The 21,539-nt window shown below is 35.2% G+C and overlaps 1 protein-coding gene and 1 non-coding gene across 2 annotated transcripts in view; both read right to left on the bottom strand.

The window, feature by feature from the left end:
- The window catches only part of LOC112126949 (cubilin-like), a 292,446-nt gene extending 272,053 nt beyond the window's left edge, over nucleotides 1-20,393 (bottom strand). Inside the window, exons 1-2 of the mRNA XM_024227043.1 lie at nucleotides 20,318-20,393; nucleotides 20,003-20,185 (exon numbers count right to left, since the gene is read on the bottom strand). The gene's annotated coding sequence lies outside the window, so the exon portion shown is untranslated. The remainder of the gene's footprint in view (nucleotides 1-20,002; nucleotides 20,186-20,317) is intronic.
- Nucleotides 12,857-12,929, bottom strand: Trnay-aua. The gene has a single exon. It is a non-coding gene; the product is annotated as a tRNA-Tyr (tRNA).
- Nucleotides 20,394-21,539: the final 1,146 nt, after the last annotated feature.

Raw genomic sequence — 21,539 nt, 5'->3', positions numbered from 1 at the left:
GATTTATGTAGACATCATTTATTCTTTCATTTCATCGATAATCATTTATTAAAATTAATTGGTCAAGCGGACCACGAAATTAGTGAATTTAATAATCATTTATTTGAATAATTTTTCATTTTACATACATTGATTGTTCAGCTTGTTCACATTCATCCGCCAATTTACACATACATTCCAAGTCTACATTCATTCATTTACTTATTCGTTTGTACTTTTATTTTAGAGTTCACTAACATTCTTTGTTCATACATTTTAATAGTAATTGGTTTGCGAATTCTTTTACTGTACATACATTTGTTGTTTGGCTTGTTTGTTCCTCATTCAATCGCTAATTTACTCATTCTCTTTTACGGTCAATCAATCACACATTCATTCACTTCCTATGGGACTCACTTCGTCGGTAGCTAATCCACTTGCAAATTTAACCATATATTCATTTGTTTACATTCAATTGCACATTCATTTTACGGTTGATCTAAACATTATTTGTTCAAATAATTTAATAATCATTCGTTTGCAAATTTCATCACTGTTCATAGATTTGTTGTTCAACTTGTTCGCTACACGCTCATCCGCTAATTTATTAGTACATTCGTCAATCCACTCACTGAGTATTTGGTTAATTTACTTAACTCGCTCATATATTCACCTGTGATTTGTTGTTTTGTAGGGTAAATCAATATGTTCTACACGCATATCTTCCTTCATTCATTTGCTTATTCATTCATTCACAATCTCCTTGGTTAATCCACTTGCAAACCGTTTCATAAATACATTAATCATTCGTTTACTAAATTCAATGGACTAAATCAATATAATGTTTGTCCGAACAGTTAACACAATCGTTCGTCATTCCCTCACTCACTCATTCGTTTGAACATTCATTCATTAATTTGCTCGTAATCCTAAGCGGATTAGGATTTTTTTTTAATTTTGAAAATCCTTCTAGGTGTTTAATTTTTTCAAAAAATTAATTATGTTCATTAATNTTGTTCAAACAATTAATTATACTCATTAATGATTAAATGATTACTTTGTTTTATTACAATCAATTCAATCAAAAAGCTTTTTGAAACATATAGACATACAGAAAAGATTAAGATTAAAGTACGATTACTTTACTTTTGTCCTATATTTCGGAATGTTCACTCCGCTGCATTTTGTATGAGGTTGCAACATATTTTAAAGGCTTCAACTTTGTTTAAAGTTCAAGCTCAATCCTAAACCCCTTAGAAGCTTTTTTCCTCTAAATTCGAATGTGTAAAGCCCTCATCGCTCTTTTAACAAGGGTTGAGAATAAAGGGCGAAGCTACCATGAGCGACACGAAAGCCACAGGGACGTGAGAGAGAGAAAAGGGGGATTTTTTTCATCGTTTTTCTACATATTTGTTTGCAAGTTGCGAACCGGGGCAAAAAGAGATGGAAGTATTTCAACTTGACTGGCATTCGGGAAACGTTGCCGTGGCTGAGATTACATCCAGACTTCACCTGAACCGTCACAGCCCAGAATAAATAGATACAAATAAATTAAAACCCACCTTTGGGAAATTCAAGCGGGAAACAATAATATCAAAACAAAAATTGGCCTGAAAGGTTGTTTAATGTTGTAGGACTTGATTTAGAGCAATTTCTTGAGTAATTACTCCTTCTAGAATGTATAGAAAGTTTCTAAACAATTCAATCTGGAACAACTGGAACGTTTCTCTACCGGTTTTAATCAACTCTCGAATATAGAGCCCAGACAGCATGTTGCAAGCCTCGGTTTGGCCAAATTACAAATAAATATTACTTACGACCGAGGGTAATCTAAATCCAGTGACACTCCTCGATTTATTGGCACCATAAACGCTATCGAATTAACTAAATTTAATTGGGCGACTGTTAATTCCGAACGATTTCCTTTTTTGTTAGTACCAAGCGAAAATTGCTCGTTTTTTATTTCGCTTAATCCACTCTTTCAAAAACACATAAATGTCGGAAATGTTATTTATACCGATACTAAAACAACATTTTAAAAAAATTAAAGATTATTTAAAAATCAAGAGATGCATTCTAGTGTGATGTAAGTTTAAAAAAAAAAACATTTTATTTATCGTGCCTACGTTTCGATCTTTATTGAGGTCATCTTCAGTTCCTTGGATTGATAAACATTGTTTCAATTATAAAAATAATTACAATTAATTAAGGTTTTTAGTTGAGATGAAAAAAAGTTAACGGCACGAGAGGGATTCGATTGGGGTTGAGATGGGGAGTTGATGTCCGAGTGGATCAAGGTCACGATAGCTCAGGTGGTAGAGCAGCGACGTATCAAGTCGAAGATTATGGGTTCGAATCCCTCTCGTGCCGTTAACTTTTTTTCATCTCAACTAAAAACCTTAATTAATTGTAATATATTAATTGGTCAAGCGGACCACGAAATTAGTGAATATAAAAATAATGTGTGGTGTTTAGAGACCGTTAATCAATGATTATTCGGTGATCGTGAGATGAGGAATGGTGTGACGTAGGTTTTATAAAAACATTTTCTTTGTCGTGCCAACGTTTCGATCTTTATTGAGATCATCTTCAGGGCCAGGGATTTAGAAACATTGTTTAAATTTTACAAAAATATGTAGGATGTGCAAAAATGCATTTATACAATGCTTGAAAATTTTTGATTTAAAAAAATGAATTTATACATTGCTAGAAAATTTTAGATTTAAAAAACTTATTAGATTTTAAAACAAACACTGAGTGAGAACAAATACTTTGATTAAATCTAAAATTTTCTAGCATTGTATAAATTAATTTTTTTTAATCTACATTTTCTACCATTGTAATAAATTCAATTTTTTAAAATATAAAATTTTCTAGCATTGTAATAAATTCAATTTTTTTTAATCTAAAATTTTTTAGCATTGCATAAATTAATTTTTTTAATCTAAAATTTGCTAGCATTGTAATAAATTCAATTTTTTATCTAAAACTTTCTAGCATTTTATAATTTTTTTTTAATTTACATTTTCTAGCATTGTATAAATTAATTTTTTTAATCTAAATTTTCTAGCATTGTAATAAATTCAATTTTTTCAAATCTAAACTTTTCTACCATTGTAATAAATTCAATTTTTTTTAATATAAAATTTTCTAGAATTGTAATAAATTCAATTTTTTCTAAAACTTTCTAGCATTGTATAAATTAATTTTTTTAATCTAAATTTTCTAGCATTGTATAAATTAATTTTTTTTAATCTAAATTTTCTAACATTGTATAAATTCATTTTTTTATTTAAAATTGCTGGCATTGAAATAGATTTCATTTTTTTAATCTAAAAGTTGCTAGCATTGTAATAAATTCTATTTTTTTAATTAATTAATTGTAATATATTAATTGGTCAAGCGGACCACGAAATTAGTGAATATAAAAATAATGTGTGGTGTTTAGTGACCGTTAGTCAAAGATTATTCGGTGATCGTGAGATGAGGAATGGTGTGACGTAGGTTTTATAAAAACATTTTCTTTGTCGTGTCAACGTTTCGATCTTTATTGAGATCATCTTCAGGGCCAGGGATTTAGAAACATTGTTTAAATTTTACAAAAATATGTAGGATGTGCAAAAATGCATTTATACAATGCTTGAAAATTTTTGATTTAAAAAAATGAATTTATACATTGCTAGAAAATTTTAGATTTAAAAAACTTATTAGATTTTAAAACAAACACTGAGTGAGAACAAATACTTTGATTAAATCTAAATTTTCTAGCATTGCAATAAATTTAATTTTTTCAAATCTAAACTTTTCTACCATTGTAATAAATTCAATTTTTTTTAATATAAAATTTTCTAGCATTGTAATAAATTCAATTTTTTTTTCTAAAACTTTCTAGCATTGTATAAATTAATTTTTTTAATCTAAATTTTCTAGCATTGTATAAATTAATTTTTTTTATTTAAATTTGCTGGCATTGAAATAAATTTCATTTTTTTAATCTAAAAGTTGCAAGCATTGTAATAAATTCTAATTTTTTTAATCAAAAATTTTCTAGCATTGTATAAATGCATTTGTTTAATCTAAATTTTCTAGCATTGTATAAGTTCATTTTTTAATATCCTACACGTATTTGTAAAGTGTAAACAATGTTTGTGAATCCCAGGCCCTGAAGATGATCTCAATAAAGATCGAAACATTGGCACGATAAAGAAAATGTTTTTCTAAAACCTACCAGACCACATCTCACGATCTCCGAATAATCGTTGACTAACGGTCACTAAACACCACACATTATTTTCATAATTGAAACAATGTTTATAAATCCAAGGAACTGAAGATGACTTCAATAAAGATCGAAACGTAGACACGATAAATGATATGTTTTTCTAAACATATATCTCACTAGAAGTCCTCTTTGTTTAAGTTCTGATTTGTCTGTGATAGTAGTTCGTAAAAAGTGACATTGAGGGCGTAGGTAGCCGCAAAGGTTTAGGCGTTGACACGGCGCTCATCACTATAAGGTGAAGGCCCTTCATTCATACGTTCAAATGGGCTTTTTTCAAAAACATCGGCACCCCGAGGGTTCATATAATCTCATAGTTAAAATACCCACTATTTTGAGTGCCTAAGTGCCAGTATTTAGTAGTAGTTGTATTGTATTGGCCAGTAAGGAGAAAATAAATCTCTTGTTTATTTTGATTTTTATTTTTTATTAATTAATTTATTTTTATTTGATTATTTGCAAGGTCCCATCACACACATATTGTTCTAATTTATTATAAAAAGCCAGTAGGTTTTACTGGATAGAAAAAAACTTGTACACTTAGAAAAGAGTGAAATTTACTTCGAAGCAATTAGTTTAATCAATTAGTTATGGAACAAAGCAAAACTGCGAACTTCCACACGTCGGTCTGTTCCAAGGCCCAAGGGATTTTCCGTCCCGAAAGGTTTTTGTGGCATTTCCAATTTTGGTCTCAGCAACAGCCCGCGGGCATTAATTCTAAAACAATTCCCTCTAAGGAATGAACACGGTTTCATAATTAGACGTGACAAACTGGCGGACGAGAAACACAAGCGTAAAGAGAACAATTAGAGACTGTAAAGCCCCGTTGGGTGTAAATGTGGGCAGTGGAGAAAGAAAAGAACAAAGTAATTTCTTGTTAAAGTAGAAGAGTGAACAGAATTTTAAGAAAAAGAAAAAATATTGTGTATATGCGTGGGTGTATAAATTTACAAACAAACAAAATTGAAAGCGCTTTGATCTTTGTCATTTAAACAAGGCCAAAATTGGATTAACCGATTTAAATCGTTGAAACGTAACAAAAGCCGATAGTGAAATAAGCGGCCTCCCGATTGCGTCATCATCTGAACCGGAATAAGTCGCACTTAGAAGAGATAAAGAGAAAGATTAGAAATTCGAACAAAGATATAGAGTTGCCAAAGTCCCGAGAAGAGAGAAGGGCGGCCGATAAATTCGTACCACTTTCTTCGGGCCACCCCTCCAACCGGGATGGTGAATCAATTTAATTTGCCTTGACATCAAAGTTGGAGCTTCCCTCAACTCAATTTCACGACTTTCTAATACACATCAGCTTAGCCAGGAAGTTGTAGCAGGCGCAGTGGTCTTCCTCGTGACTGTTTCCCTTCCTAGAACTATACATTGTTGGACTGTCAAAGGCGAAATTAACGTCCACCAGTAATAAAAGACTTCGTCGATAGAATTTTCGAGAGACCACGCACAACGTTCAACTTTATTCGTATTTCTCAAAGACAATTTGAAATTAGGAACCTTTTATATAACATAATTGAATAAAAATATGTTAATATAATCTTAGCTTTTGGACTAGTACTACCAATCTGTTTAAAAAACTCTAAATTAAGCTCGCTTTTGAAAATTGGTTTTCGATCTCCTCTAAACAATTAATTATTGGCCAATTTCTTTAATCATAAGGTTTGCTAATAGGAAACAATAATCCATTTTGACTATAAAAATTCGGTCCATACTAACCGTCAAAAATGGACTAAAAAGCCCTTATTGACATTAATTAAAAATTGGTTTCCCCACAAGGTACCGTTTTAGGACCTATTCTCTTCTTACTATACAGGGAGTTCCATGAGACTGCATAGTTGCATAGTTCAAGAGGTTACCCTCAACATTAAATTGGAATAAAAGCCCCTATTTTCCAAAACCTGAATCTCAATTGTTTTAAAGATATTTCACTTTTTCAGTAACTTCAACCTTTCACAAATTTATTCCATTAGGTCTGGAAAACCCTGAATTTTATTATTATTATTATTATTTTTATAGTAATTTTTTGCTAACAAAATGTAAACTTATTGAGAAGATAAACTTTAGAGTTTAATTAAAATTAATACTCTTTGGTACAAAATTAAAGCTATTTAAATCTTATCATATAAACCGAGACTATTAGTAATAAATTGACGTTAAAAATTGGTTTCCCACAAGGTACCGTTTTAGAACCTATTCTCTTCCTACTATACGGGGTGTCACATGAGACTATTTCAGGACGTTATCCAAACCGTCAAAAATGGACTAAGAAGCCCTTACTGTCCAAAACCTGAATCTCAATTGTTTTCCATACATTTCACTTTTGAAGTAACTTTGAACTTATGCAAATTTATTCCATTAAGTCTTGAAAAACTTGGATTATTTTATTATTATTATTTTTCTTTTTATATTAATTTTAAACTAACAAAATATAAAATCATTGAGAAGATAAACTTTAGAGTTTAATTAAAGTTAATACTCTTTCGTACAAAATTAAATCTATTTAAAACTTACCATTAAAAACCCAGTCTCTTAATAATAAATTGGCATTAAAAATCCGTTTCCCGCAAGGCACAGTTTTATGACCTATTCTCTTTTTACTATACAGGGTCTCCCATGAGACTGCATAGTTCAGGAGGTTATCCTCAACATCAAATGGACTAAAAAGCCCTTATTGTCCCAAACCTGAATTTCAATTGTTTTCCTTGCATTTTACTTTAGAAGTAATTCAACCTTTTACAAATTTATTACGTTGTCTTAAAAATCCTGGATTATTTTATTATTATTTTTATTGTAATTTTAAGCGACCCAAATATAAAATCATTAACAAGATAAACTTTAACGCTTAATAAAACAAAATTAAAGCTATTTAAATTTTTCCTTAAAAACCGAAGACAATTTGGAAAAATAAATGTTTCTCTTAGTAATAAACTGACATTTGATTTATAGGGAAAAAATATTTTTAGATTTTTCTAAAAAAATTTTATTCAGCTCAAGGTGCAAAAAACGAAAATCAACTTTATATCTTGCTAAAAATCTTCTGATGGAGGAAAACAAGAAAAGACAAGAGAGAGCCAAAATGTTCATTTTTTTACGGTTTCAAGAATGTTTTTTTCCTTCTAGATTGTGCGGTTTTTGAGATAACCAGGTGGGACATTATTAAAAAGGCATATATTTATGTATTAAATTATTCACTCTTACATTGAAATTTTAGTTAAACAATTATCCCGTGCATACTCGTGTTACTGCACTGTTTATGAATCATTATAATCACTAAATGTGTTATTGTTTTTAATTACAATGTAAATGGTAAAACAAAACGGTTCAAGATTTTTTTACATAGTTAGACAGAAAGAAATACAGTGCCTGTACAAAAGTTTAGTCGGTTTATACCATTATCATCATATTAATTAGGTTATCTGGCCACCCATTCGATCCATTTGATTATCCATTAATGCACACTAATAGCATCTATTGTAGTTTATGTCAATTATTCATTCTTTTTTCAAGATGCAAAATGATGTCCATTTGGTTCATATATTCTAAAAGTTGTCATTGTTTGACATCTTCGAAAGATTTTGTATACCCTTGAAAAGTTTATTTCAATGAAGCAAGGGAAAATAATGAACAGAGAGGGAAAATGAGAGCCTTACTGAAACTTTCCTCTTTATTTTTTGGTTTGAACTTTGGTTGAACATTAAAAAAATTGTTAACTATCCATTTCAATATAGTTCGTGGTTCGATTAACCGAATGTTTTTCAATTAATTAATTTTTATATATGGTATTAGTTGAGATAAAAAATTGAAAAATGGCAAAGGTGGGGTTGAGATGGGAAGTTAGTGTCCAAGTGGATCGAAGTCACGATAGCTCAAGTGGTAGAGTAGCTGCGTATTTAGCCGAAGGTCGTGGGTTCGAATCCCGCTCGTGACACTGACTTTTTTATCTCAGCCAATACCTTAAACTACCAATAAAGATTAATTAATTGAAAAACGTTACTCGGTTAATCGGACCACGAACTCTAATGAATTTAATAAGTAAAATGAAGTATATTTTCACGAAAGCTCTCCGTGGCCATATCATTTGTCGCCGAGAATCAAATAGATTACACGACATTTGAAAAATGGCAAAAGGGAAGAAAAATTCAAAAGGTGGGGTTGAGATGGGATGTTAGTGTCCGAGTGGATCGAAGTCACGATAGCTCAAGTCGTAGAGCAGCTGCGTATTGAACCGAAGGTCGTGGGTTCGAATCCCGCTCATGACACTGACTTTTTTATCTCAACCAATACCTTATATAAAGATTAATTAATTAAAAATTGTTAACTATGCTACGTCCCTCGGTCACAAATTATGTATGCTATGACTAGCTTTTAATTATTTCGACGTAGTAACTGAGCGACTTAACAAAATAGGTTTAAATATTTTTTAGTACGAAACTATTTTAATAGGGTTAGTAATGACTAGTGACTAATTTCCAATATCTCTTATGGAGTAAATAATGTTGCTAGAAATGGCAAAGGAAAGGTGTCTTGATATATTTCACCAGGAGTGTATTTTGACAATTAATTTTCTTACCCTGCCATCATTTCACGTGAAGACTCGTCCCATTTTATCCTTTCACGACGTTTCCTGATGTTATGAAGCAAAATGGGAATTAATTTACCGTTTTCGACGTTTAACCCTTCCGTGTAAATCCGCATAAATTAAAGCTGAAGCACATGCTAAGGCATTTACCCCCTAAGTGGCCTCTACGTTTCCAGGCAGTCTAAATACCCCTTGTGGTTACATAGTTGACACAGTTGATTAGGTATGCTTTACTGTCAACGATCCTCGCCGACACAGAATACCTCCTTGCTTATTGTATTTCCGTCTTGAAAAAATGTTTTAATTTACGAATAGGTATTGTCTGTTATATGAAGTGAAAGGTTATGTAGTTTTCAAATTTAATTATATGAATTGTGTTAATTTAGTTTTAATTAGATCTTTCAATCAATTAATTATTGTTTCTAAGGTCTTGGTTGAGATAAAAAAATTCAGGGTTACGAGCGGGATTCGAACCCACGACCTTCGGCTAAATATGCCGCTCCTCTACCACTTGAGCTATCGTGACCTCCATCCACTCGGACACTAACTTTCCATCTCAACCCCACCTTTTGAATTTTCCCTCTTTTAACCATTTTCAAATTGGAATCAGATAGGATTCTCAGCGACTTATGAAGTGGCCATGGAGAGTTTTCGTGAAGATATACTTCATTTTACTTATAAAATTCATTATAGTTAGTGGTTCGATTGACCAAATAACACGGTTCAATTAATTAATCTTTATGTAAGGTATTGGTTGAAATAAAAAAGTCAGTGCCACGAGCGGGATTCGAACCCACGACCTGCGGTTCAATACGCAGCTGCTCTAACCACTTGAGCTATCGTGACTTCGATCCACTCGACACCAAATTCCCATCTCAACCCAAACTTTCGAATTGTCCGTCGATTTTGCCATTTTTCAAATGTCTTGTTATCAGGATTGGATTCTCAGCGACTTATGAAGTGATAATTCTTTTACTTTTTAAATATTACTCCGTTTACGTTTTCGTAGTCAATTGACCAAATTACATTTTTCAATCAATCAATTGTTCTTTACAAAGTCTTGATTGAGATAAATCGACACTGACTTTTTTTATCTCAACCAAGTCCTTAGAAAGAATAATTAATTGAAAGATGTAACTTTGTCAATTGACTGCGAAAACGTAAATGGATTAATGTTTTAACTAAAATTAATTAACATTTTTAGTTGAGATAAAAAAGTCAATGGCACGAGCGGGATTCGAACCCACGATCTTCGGCTTGATACGCCGCTGCTCTACCACTTGAGCTATCGTGACCTCGATCCACTCGGACACCAACTTCCCATCTCAACCCCACCTTTTGAATTTTCCCTCCTTTTTGCCATTTTTCAAATGTCGTGTAATCGGATTGGATTCTCGACGACAAATGAAATGGCCACGGAGAGCTTTAGTGAAGTATACTTCATTTTAAATCATTAAATTCACTAATTTCGTGGTCCGCTTGACCAATTAATATATTACAATTAATTAAGGTTTTTAGTTGAGATAAAAAAGTCAATGGCACGAGCGGGATTCGAACCCACGATCTTCGGCTTGATACGCCGCTGCTCTACCACTTGAGCTATCGTGACCTCGATCCACTCGGACACCAACTTCCTATCTCAAGCCCACCTTTTGAGTCTTCCTTCCATGGCCATTTTTCAATATCTCAACTAAAAACCTTAATTAATTGTAATATATTAATTGGTCAATCGGACCACGAAATTAGTGAATTTAATGAATTAAAATTAAGTATACTTCACTAAAGCTCTCCGTGGCCATTTCATTTGTCGTCGAGAATCCAATCCGATTACACGACGTTTGAAAAATGGCAAAAAGGAGGGAAAATTCAAAAGGTGGGGTTGAGATGGGAAGTTGATGTCCGAGTGGATCGAGGTCACGATAGCTCAACTGGTAGAGCAGCGGCGTATCTAGCCGAAGGACATGGGTTCGAATCCCGCTCGTGCCACTGACTTTTTTATCTCAACTAAAAACGTTAATTAATTGTAATATATTAATTGGTCAAGCGGACCACGAAATTAGTGAATTTGATGAGTTTTAACTAGAGTTGATGCTTTGGAGTTTTAACATACCTAAAATTATTATTTTTATTTGTTGGTCTTTGTTTGATTAAATTAACTTTCTAAGATTTAATTCAGTTCCAGTCCAAACATTGCGAGACGAAGCAGAAGTTTTGCTACTTTTAAGCAAGTTCCAAAAGGTTTCGGGACATTCTTTTAAGTATAAAACCCAAAGTTCTGTCTTTCGGTCATAGAAATCTACAAAATTTATTTTCATACATGATCTTGAATATACAATTTCCATTTCAAGCTTGTGCTTAATATTTCCTCAGGACTTCCGTTCGTCGCCCATCCGTCGGAAACGAGCAAAGCGGCCTTTCCACTTAAATAATAAATACCCGGGTAGAGGCTAAATGTTGAATTTAGTCAAAATTGCCAATTTTAGGCTGATTCTAGACGGAAAATTTCGTGACTGCGACACGCGCAAAAACAATTCTGTATTTCGACATTTGCCGATCAGCGTGTTTGTTGTGCCTCAATAAATAAACTTTTTTCCCCGTATTTCTGCGTGATTCTGTTTGCAGGGACGCCAGATATCACTACAGGCCAAAGCGGCTTTCGGGATTTTGCTGATAAGCAGTCGGAGTCGAGCGGAAACTTAAATAACAAGGCCGATGCGCTTTCGATCATTCAGGCCTATTATGTACGCCATGTACACTCTGAAAAAGGATTTACAAAACATTTATAAAAGAACACCGCTGAAGACGGCGTCTTGCGATTTAATGATCCCTAGACGAGCATCTACTCAAAAACAATTACTTTATGCTTGTATCAAGAACAGTTGATCCTGGATAAGTGAAAACGCTGGGGCCCAGGCACTCGGATGCCACAAAAGGTTTTGTGTGCTGTCCTCATTACCAGGTGGTGTATATAAATATGTAGTACACACAGCATTGTGTATTTTTTGCCAGTGGCGGTTACTGAACCCTCGGGGCGTAGTTATTTTTGAAAAAAGCCCGTTTTTAAGTATAGCAGTGGAGTTTTTCTTGATTTTATCTTTATTTTCCTCGTTTGTATGATATAACATCTAAACGTTTTTGAAATATGCTGATAGACGAACAATTCAGCTTTCGAATGATTCTAATAACGTAGAATTTAAATAAAATCCAGAAGAGATGAATTTTTACGTGAAACAAAGGGCAACAAAGACAAAAAATAGCCCTCAGTTAATCCAGCCCAATTTTTTTTTTGTTTCTTATGAAGCTTTGCATTCAATTGTGTTTCGGGATGTTAAAATAAAAACGAATCAATTTTTTTGACAATTTTTTTAACCTGCTTTGCTCATGGAATTGTGGTCTTTGTAACTGTATATTGAGGTGTAACTGTGCATTTGTATATTTAGGTGTTTTTTTTGTAGATTTTATCTTTATTTTCCTCAGTTATAGTGACATAACATCTAAACGTTTTTGACATATGCTGATAGACGAATAATTCAGCTTTAATGATCCCTAGACGAGCATCTACTCAAAAACAATTACTTTATGTTTGTATCAGGAACAGTCGATCCTGGATAAGTGAAAACGCTGGGGCCCAGGCCCTCGGATGTCACAAAAGTTTTTCACTTACCCAGTTTTTTATTTACCAGGTTGGGATTAGTTTGTGCTCACTTATCCAGGTTGAAAACGGAAAACAACGCATTTCACTGGTTTCCATGTATTGTATGTTACCAAATTTTTCATACACAATGTTGTATGTACTACATATTTATATACACCACCTGGTAATGAGGACAGCACAGAAAACTATTATTAGTATCAAAGAGAAACCTCCAATTGGAATAAAACTAAAATGGAGAGCAGTAAAATAATGAAGGACCATCCGATAGTCATGGCTCCAAGAGACGACATGAACAGGATATTTGAATTTAATCAAAACTAATAAGGGTTTTTTTTAGTTGAGATAAAAAAGTCAGTGACACGAGCGGGATTCGAACCCACGACCTTCGGCTATATACGCCGCTGTTCTACCACTTGAACTATCGTGACTTCGATCCACTCAGACATTAACTTCCAATCTCAACCCCACCTTTTGAATTTTTTTCAATAGATTGCACGACATTTGAAAAATGGCAAAAAGGAGGGAAAATTCAAAAGGTGGGGTTGAGATCGGAAGTTAGTGTCTGAGTGCTAAACCTTCCAATATCCAACGTCTCCAATCCTTTAAATCTAAAGTCCTCAGATTCATTGTAAATGCTCCTTATTATGTCTCAAATGCTACATTCCGCTTCGACCTTCAAATTCCTTATATCCAAAAATTTATTCCCCAAAAATTTACCAAGATCCACAAAAAACTCTCCCACCATCCAAATAGTCTTGCCCAAGCCCTGTCCAATAGAACCCATGCCTTCAACCCCATAAAGCCAGGAACACACTTACCCGATGCTACGCCATGCGACGCTACACGATGCTACCCGACGCCTTGCCACGTTTTGGTGGGGTGTGCACATCTATCCGACGCAAGCACATGTCGTGTACAGTCCACAACGTTTATCACAATAATCACTATCACAAGCGCAACGCATTTTTTGTTCTTAATGAACTATTTTAAGCAAAACTTTGTAATAAATTGTTAGTTAAATTTTATGAGCACAACCATCTAATAAATTGTTTGTTAAACTTAATTGTTTTAAATAAAGTTACTCCTAACCATCTAATTAAACAATGTTTATAAAAACTTTGCATTTTTGATCTCGTTTAANTCTCAATAAAGATCGAAACGTTGGCACGATAAAGAAAATGTTTTTCTGAAACCTACATCACACCAGACCGCATCTCACGATTTCTGAATAAATATATTTTTAGATTGTTCCAAAACTAAGTAAGTACAGAGGAGCTTTTGTAGATTTTATCTTTATTTTCCTCATTTATAGTGACATAACAACTAAACGTTTTTGACATATACTGATAGACGAACAATTCAGCTTTCGAATGGTTCTAATAACGAAGAAATTAAATAAAATCCAGACGAGATGAATTTTTACGTGGAACAAAGGGCAACACAGAGAAAAAAATAGCCCGCAGTTAATCCAGCCCAAAAATTTGTGGTCAATGATTGTCAATGGTGTTTCGGGGTGCTAAAATAAAAACAAATCAGAATTTTTGACAATTTTTTGCACTTATTTTCCTCGTGGTATTGTGGTCTTTGTAACTTTGTGTATGTTTAATCTCATTTTATACGATCCTGCATATTATTTTCTTATCGTAAGTATTGTGTTTATCTTTGTGTTATGAATGAATGAAAAAGTGTAATTTTTGGTCTTACGTATTGCATTACGACAGAAAAAACTTTTGGTTTTAAAGCCCTCAAATATGAAAGAGGGTAATTACAGTGTTATGAAGAAGGGAGAGATTTCTGACTTAGGCAAGGATCTTCCCACCCCAGCCGCCCTCGGCTTCGTAGCGGACTAATCAGATTTTTAACAAGCTTACTTCTTTACGGTGCACTGGTCCTTTTTGACACGAAAAACTAACGCTTTTTGACGTACAAATGAAATTTCAACTGTTTGTTTCCACATGGATAATACCTGTTTTCCAAGAGACAAGTTTAACAAAAAAAACAGTGTAATATCCATCCTAGATTCACATAAAATCATTCAGTTTTCATCCCTATCATTCACGGTTCCAGGTAGGTTTCCGCATTTGACACTATTTCCTTCTCTACAGAATAAAGGATATTACTGGGTGCGTTCCTGAATGTGGCCCAGGATTTTGATATCCTAAGCATGATTTACAAAATTAAAAGCACTTTACACACCCCTTATTACCCCTGAAATTCTATTTAACCGACCGCTGCTTCAAGAAGGTTGCAGCAAGAAAAACTCAGTTACTGGATGGTTACAAGCCGCCGCCCCACAAGGGAGCATTCTTGGTCCCTTCCTGCACACCATTTGCACTGCTGATTTATCTTTATATCCCATTATCTTTACCGCCTATGCCGCAACCCCCCAACATCCAAGTACACCTTGAGCATAACAAAATATAGTAAAAACGTGGGCTAGATTGAATAACGAAAAATGTACCCGTAGATATTTAATTTAAAATTTAAAAAAAAAAATTATTTCCTTCCACTGTACATCAACAGCAAAGAGGCTCCTACATCCACTTAAGTCAGATACTCAGGACTAAACCTAGACCGCAGAATGACTTATGAGACTACTACTTAATGGAACACTTAGAAAACTAGAAAGCTTTTTTCAGGAAATTACAAGATAATACTGCGATCAGTCATGATGGATGAAAATGTGGGGATCGACCAAGCACCAAATATCTAGCGGATCCAATTCTTCTAGTCAAAAGTGCTAAGCTAAATGGTGAAAAAATTTTAACAAGTCACTGATCCCACCATCCCACCATCCTTCCTACGACATTAACATCACTATCCACCACGATCATGAAAACTGCTTCCTACATCCTTAACCCCACTGTCAACAACGACCATGTCAAAGCTCCTTAGTAAGTCACTAACCTCACTATCTACAACGATCATGAAAACTGCTTCCTACATCCTTAACACCACTGTCAACAACTGCCATGTCAAATCTCTTTCCTAGGTCATTAACCTCACTATCCATAACGATCCGGAAAAGTTCCTTCCTACCCCACTATCCACAATGGCCATGTGAGGTCCTTCCTTAGACATTAACCTCACTATCCACAATGATCCAGAATAGTTCCTTCCTATGTCATTACCCCGCTATCCACAATGGCCATGTGATGACCTTCCTAAGTCAATAGCCTCACTATCCACAATGGCTATGTATGGTATGGTATGGTGGAAAGGATACTGGGAAGCGGGGTTTGTATTCACCAGGCACTGCAGCCTTCTGACATATTGTACCTTCCTAGTTCCTTAGTTCATTGTAATAGACTCAATCCTTCTCCTTAGAAGTATCAGGTCATTGACTGTTATTGCTGCAATTTGGTTTCCTGAGTCTTTTTCGTACGTTAGGTTAAACCTCCATTGAGCTGTTGCTTCGCATTCGAAGATGATGTGAGTGGCTGTTTTCTCCTCCTCATTACATAATCTGCAAATGGGATCATCATTGTGTATACCCATGTTGTGTAGATGTTTTCTCAGATACCAGTGACCGGTTAGTAGTCCCACCACTCCTCTGAGTTTTGCCCTCTCCAATTGCAGCAGTGTTTTTGCCAATTTTGGTGAGGGTTGTTTCAGCATAAGTTTACTATGTCTAGCACCGCTAGAGTTTATCCACTTCTCTCTTTGTTTTGTTTGGATCCATTCTGCGATGGAGGAATCTATGTTTGTTTTTGTTATCCCAAGGATAGGTTCGGGGCCTATGTATGGTCTTGCAGATCCTCCTCTGGCCAGTTTGTCTGCTTCTTCGTTACCCAGAATTCCCCTTTGCCCTGGCACCCAAGATATCTTCAGGTTGTTGTGTTTCCCCAGGTTTTTGAGATTTTGGATGCATTCACTGACTAGTTTTGATGTAATTCTTCTACATGCCAATGCTTTAATAGCTGCTTGGCTGTCTGATCTTATCAGGATTTTTTTGTCAGTGTTACCTCTTTTAAGACTTTCCAGGGCACAAGCATTGATGGCATGTATTTCCGCTTGAAAGACTGAAGTGTACTTCCCTAATGAGTTTGATTGCTCATGTTTTGGGCTTGTACAGAAAACGCCTGATCCGGTTCCTTCATTTGTTTTGGAGCCATCCGTGTACCATATCGTTGTATCTGGTGCTCTCCTGTGTTCTTCCTCTCCTTTATAGTCTGTTGAGACTTTATAGGAAGTTGTGAAGATTCTTTCAGGGATCATGTAGTCAGTCTCCATTTCTAATAATGGGTGTCTGATTTTATTGATTATGGTTGTACGCCCGAATTGTTTGGTTCCTTTCCAATTTAATTGTTTTTGGAGCCTAAATAAGCTTTTCCTACTATTTCTAGTGGAGGTAGGTTTAGCAAGGTTTTTAATGCGTTTGTAGGGGTTGTTCTCATCACCCCTGTGATACATAGGTTTGCTAGTCTTTGTAACCTGCCTAATGTTTGGGTAGCTACTTTTTGTTGAGCTTTGTTCCACCAGATTAGTGATCCGTAGGTTATTCTGGGTCTTATTACTGCTGTGTATAGCCAATAGGCCACTTTCGGTTTTAGTCCCCAGGATTTGCCTAAGGTCCTTCTTGTGGTCATTAGCGATATTTTACTTTTTGCTACTTTATGTTGCAGGTGAGGATTCCAGGTTAATTTCTTGTCAAAGATTATTCCTTGACCTCATTAAGAGTCAAAGATTATTCCTTGAGATATTTGACCTCATTTTTTAAAAGCAGCATTTCGTTATAGAAGCGTAATCCTTGTATTTCTTTTTTTGGTGAAAGCAATTAAGGTGGTTTTTGAGGGGTTTACTTTAAGTCCCCATTTTAAGCACCATTGTTCCACCAGGTTTAGTGCTCTTTGGGTGAGCTCTTTTAATGTTGAGTCGAATTTTCCCCTGACTGTATGACAATGTCATCTGCATAGCCTTGGGTGTAAATGCCACTTTCATTTAGTTCGCATATGAGGCCGTCCACTACCACATTCCACAGCAGAGGCGAGAGTATTCCTCCCTGCGGACAGAAGTCCTTCCTAAGTCATTAACCTCACTATCCACAATGATCCAGGAAAGTTCCTTCCTAAGTCATTAACCTCACTATTCACCACGATCATGAAAACTCATTCCTACGTTCTCAACCCCCCCTCCTATCCACAACGACCATGCCAAAGCTCCTTAGTAAGGCACTCACCTCACTATCCACAACGATCAGGATAGTTAGTGATCCTTCTTCCTAGTCATCAGCTCTACTATCCACAATGATCCTGTAAGGCTCCTTCCTACGACATTACCCCACTATCCACAATGACCATGTGATAACCTTCGTAAGTCATTAGCCTCACTATCCACAATGGCCATGTGAGGTCCTTCCTAAGTCATTAACCTCACTATCCACAACGATCCGGAAAAGTTCCTTCCTACGTCATTAGCCCCAGTATCCACAATGGCCATGTGATGGATGACCTTCCTAGTCATCAGCTCTACTATCCACACTGATCCTGTAAGGCTCCTTCCTACGACATTAACCTCACTATCCACAACGATTCGGAAAAGTCCCTTCCTACATCTTTTCAACCACTGTAAACAGCTATCATGTCAAAGTTCCTTAGTAAGTCACCGTCTTCAGTATCCACAATGTCCATGTCAGGGTTCATTCCCAATTCATTAACCCTACTATTTACACGACATAGGTGTCCACGAACTGACCCGATCCCGCTTCCGAATTTCCACACCAAGCTTTCGATCAATCCTAACTCTACTGCCCAAGCCTCACGTGCACTCCATGCTGAGAAGTTGCGACGTGGTCTTAAACGTCCTCGCGACCTCACCGTCCCTTAAACCCATTATTGAGTGTTACTCAGAGCACCCTACACTGCAATTAAATAATAAAGAAAAAGAAAATACAAAAGAAAAATAAGAAAAAGGGCATGTAAGAAAGGAATTGTCCCGTATAACTTACATTATTCAGTATTATCTTATTAGAAATTAATATTAGATAATCCTACAATTGTATAACCTTTTCTTTGTACATTGAATTTAAATTAAAGACAACATTCAAAAATTAATAAAACGACCTCCTCGACAGACTTGTTCAATTTTTATAATTTACCGAATAGCCACAGATAATTGGCTATTAAATATTTACGACAAGTTTTAAATTTATATGCCAATGGTTTGAAAATGATAACGAGGGCAAGTTTCCAAATAAATATGCTAACATCTTATTTTCTTAATTTTAAAATAGGACAGATATTAAGGTGTTTTTATATGACAATAGTTTATCATTTAATATAAAAGTTTTAGCTTTTTGTCTTAATTTATTAGAGTTTCTATTGAAAAAAAAAAAAAAAAAACATTGAGAAAGTATAAATCTATATACATTATAACAAAGTAATTTATACACAAATATTTTTTTAACCTCGTCAAAGTTTTAAAAAATTATAAAATAAATATTAAACCTTGAATATGATAAGTTTATATTTAAAAATAACCCTGACCGACTTCTTTAAATCGCCTGCCACTCCTAAGCTCTTAGAGGATCGTGAGAAATAAATAAAATTTTCCAGTACATTAGCGTTACGATGCATATAGTAAATCCTCTATTTAAAAATTCGTTTCAGGGATCATTATGTTGAAATGTGTTTCATTTTTACGATCACATTTGAATGTTTCCCCCGTTGAATTTAAGACCCCGGCTTTGCTTTAAAAACAGGACGTTTAGTCAAGAATTCCCCGGGCTTGAAAGAACGTCGGAAGAAAATAATATAAGTATATTTTCTTTCAGGGGAAAAAAAATCCTGTGATTGCCTTTTTCTATTTACATTCGCCACTCGGATTTTATTTTGATAAATTGCCACATCGCTAAAGATAATGATAACGCCCCTTTGATGACCCCTGAACCGTGCATTTTCAGGAAATCATTGAGAAATGAGGATCGGGACGGGTAAAATTAATTTCGCCCCCACTGCGGTTATCCTTAAACCGGCCGAAAAAGAGTCAAAGGGTGCTGACAAAAAGGAGATAAGCCTTGGTTTTATAAAGAATATTGCGTTGCACGGGATTTCACACAACTATAACAAGTAACATTCTGTCTTATTTCCATGCTAAGAGCGATAAAACTGTTTCTGAAATTATTTATGATTTTTACAAGTATAAAACTTATAAAACAGATTTTTTTTTCTATTTTGAAAACTTAACGAATAAATAATCAAAACTATTTTTGTTTTTTCCATGCTCACAAGTTCACATTATGGCTTGAATACTACTTATTTTAGTACTTATTTTTTATATTTATTATTTATTGTAAGTATAAAAAAACTTATTTAATTATTCAACTCACGTCTGAGAATAAGTAGAAGCAGAAAAATAAAAATCTAACAAACCATCTTAGTAATCAGCAGGTCTAAGACAAAAATAAAATTTAAAAAACTCTACCAAATCCACAGATCCAACAAGTTTTCCTTATCGGTAAAAATAAAAATAATTAAATAAAAATCGAATGGAATTTACTTACGTCGTGTCGTGTATTGTGAAAGGGGTGGCCCCGGCGAGGGTGTCTGAACGATGCAAGAGTTGAACCCGAACTGTGATGAGAAAGAGCGAGGGGTACGTTGGCCACTGGCAGCGCCACCACCGCTCAGACGAAGCCGGTTTTAAGTCCCAGGACTGCCGGACATATCCGATCAATGGAAAATTACTGAAATTTTTAGAGGTGTTCACGAAAATAAATAGAAAATTGTAATAAAATCGGTGGTATAAAATTCTGTACTGATTTTATTTGGCAGCGATTTGTTTAACCCCAGCAAAAATTATTTCCAAAAATACTTACATTTTTTTTGTTCGATAACTAAACTGATCAAAAAATTCTATTAATTTTAACTAAATTGTCCGATATGTTCTTGTCAGTTGGATGAAACAAAATAGAAAATACAAACCAAAAACAAACAAATGTCAATCCTAATTTTTAATAACGGATTTATGTCAGAATAGTAAACATGAAGATTACTCATTTTGTAAACAAACACCATTTCTCGTCTTTTCTCAATTTTAATCCAGCTGTATTCTCTTTAACCACGGAAAGACATCATTTTGAACAAAAATTTTGCAATATTATTGTGAGAATGAGGTCACCGGCATCGCAGAGGCAGTTGGCGTTTCACAGAGCGATGCCTCCAGGGAGTGCCAATAGGAGCCCTGGTACTTAGTGGATCTCAGCACATTACGGCGCTAAGGGAGGGCAGAAATATTGTCATTGCTGCAAGGCGTAACCTTTCCATAGTGCCCGCCAGATCCTAAATGAAGTACAAAGTGTTTTGCTAGGCCCTTCTGTTGGTCTCATATCGTATGCCCCTTTCAGACGACCTGCAGCAATAGCGGAGAATATGGTGCATTAGGTTCCCGCATGCTACTCGATCGTCCTTAAAAGGACAATGAGGATCTTTAACGTCAACACCTAACCGTTCAGGCCTTACCGGACGTTATGATTCTCAAGGTGAGAGCTGACGCACCTCCGCATACGACAGATGGGCGTTACAGGCGCAACATTGGTGCAGAGGCTGTTCCGGCCCCGATGGGCCAAGACAGACCTCGCTCCCCGCTTGCCCCGAGGGGTCGGGTCCGCAATTAACATCAAACCGTATGCCGCGCGCAAACTAGGCCGAAATACATCAGCCTGGTTTCCCGCGCATTCCCTAGATAGAGAAGGCCACTCTATATCCCAGAGTATTGGGGCTCCCCTAGCGTAGAAACTACGCCATACGATCCGGCCACGGTTTTGTTTAAAGTGAAATTGCTAATCACCCCCTAGATGAGACTGCCTGTGGTCAAAACCGCCAATCGAGCACATTACGTACACCTGCGTGCACAGCGCACCCGAATAGGCGCAACCGATTCACTACCATTGCCATCCGCTACTACTCACGCATTCGGGGGAGTCCGTCAGCGTAGTCTGAGCGTCCTCAACTCTATACGCTTTGATTGTCCGATCCTTCGTATCCCGTGAGGCCGGGTGAATAACGATGGTCATACGAAAGTTTCGTGCGAAGGTCACA

This window comes from Cimex lectularius, unplaced genomic scaffold, assembly GCF_000648675.2.
Source record: "Cimex lectularius strain Harlan isolate CLEC.00 unplaced genomic scaffold, Clec_2.1 scaffold67, whole genome shotgun sequence".
NCBI classification, from domain to species: domain Eukaryota; kingdom Metazoa; phylum Arthropoda; class Insecta; order Hemiptera; family Cimicidae; genus Cimex; species Cimex lectularius.
This window is presented reverse-complemented; position numbering and strand designations above follow the sequence as displayed.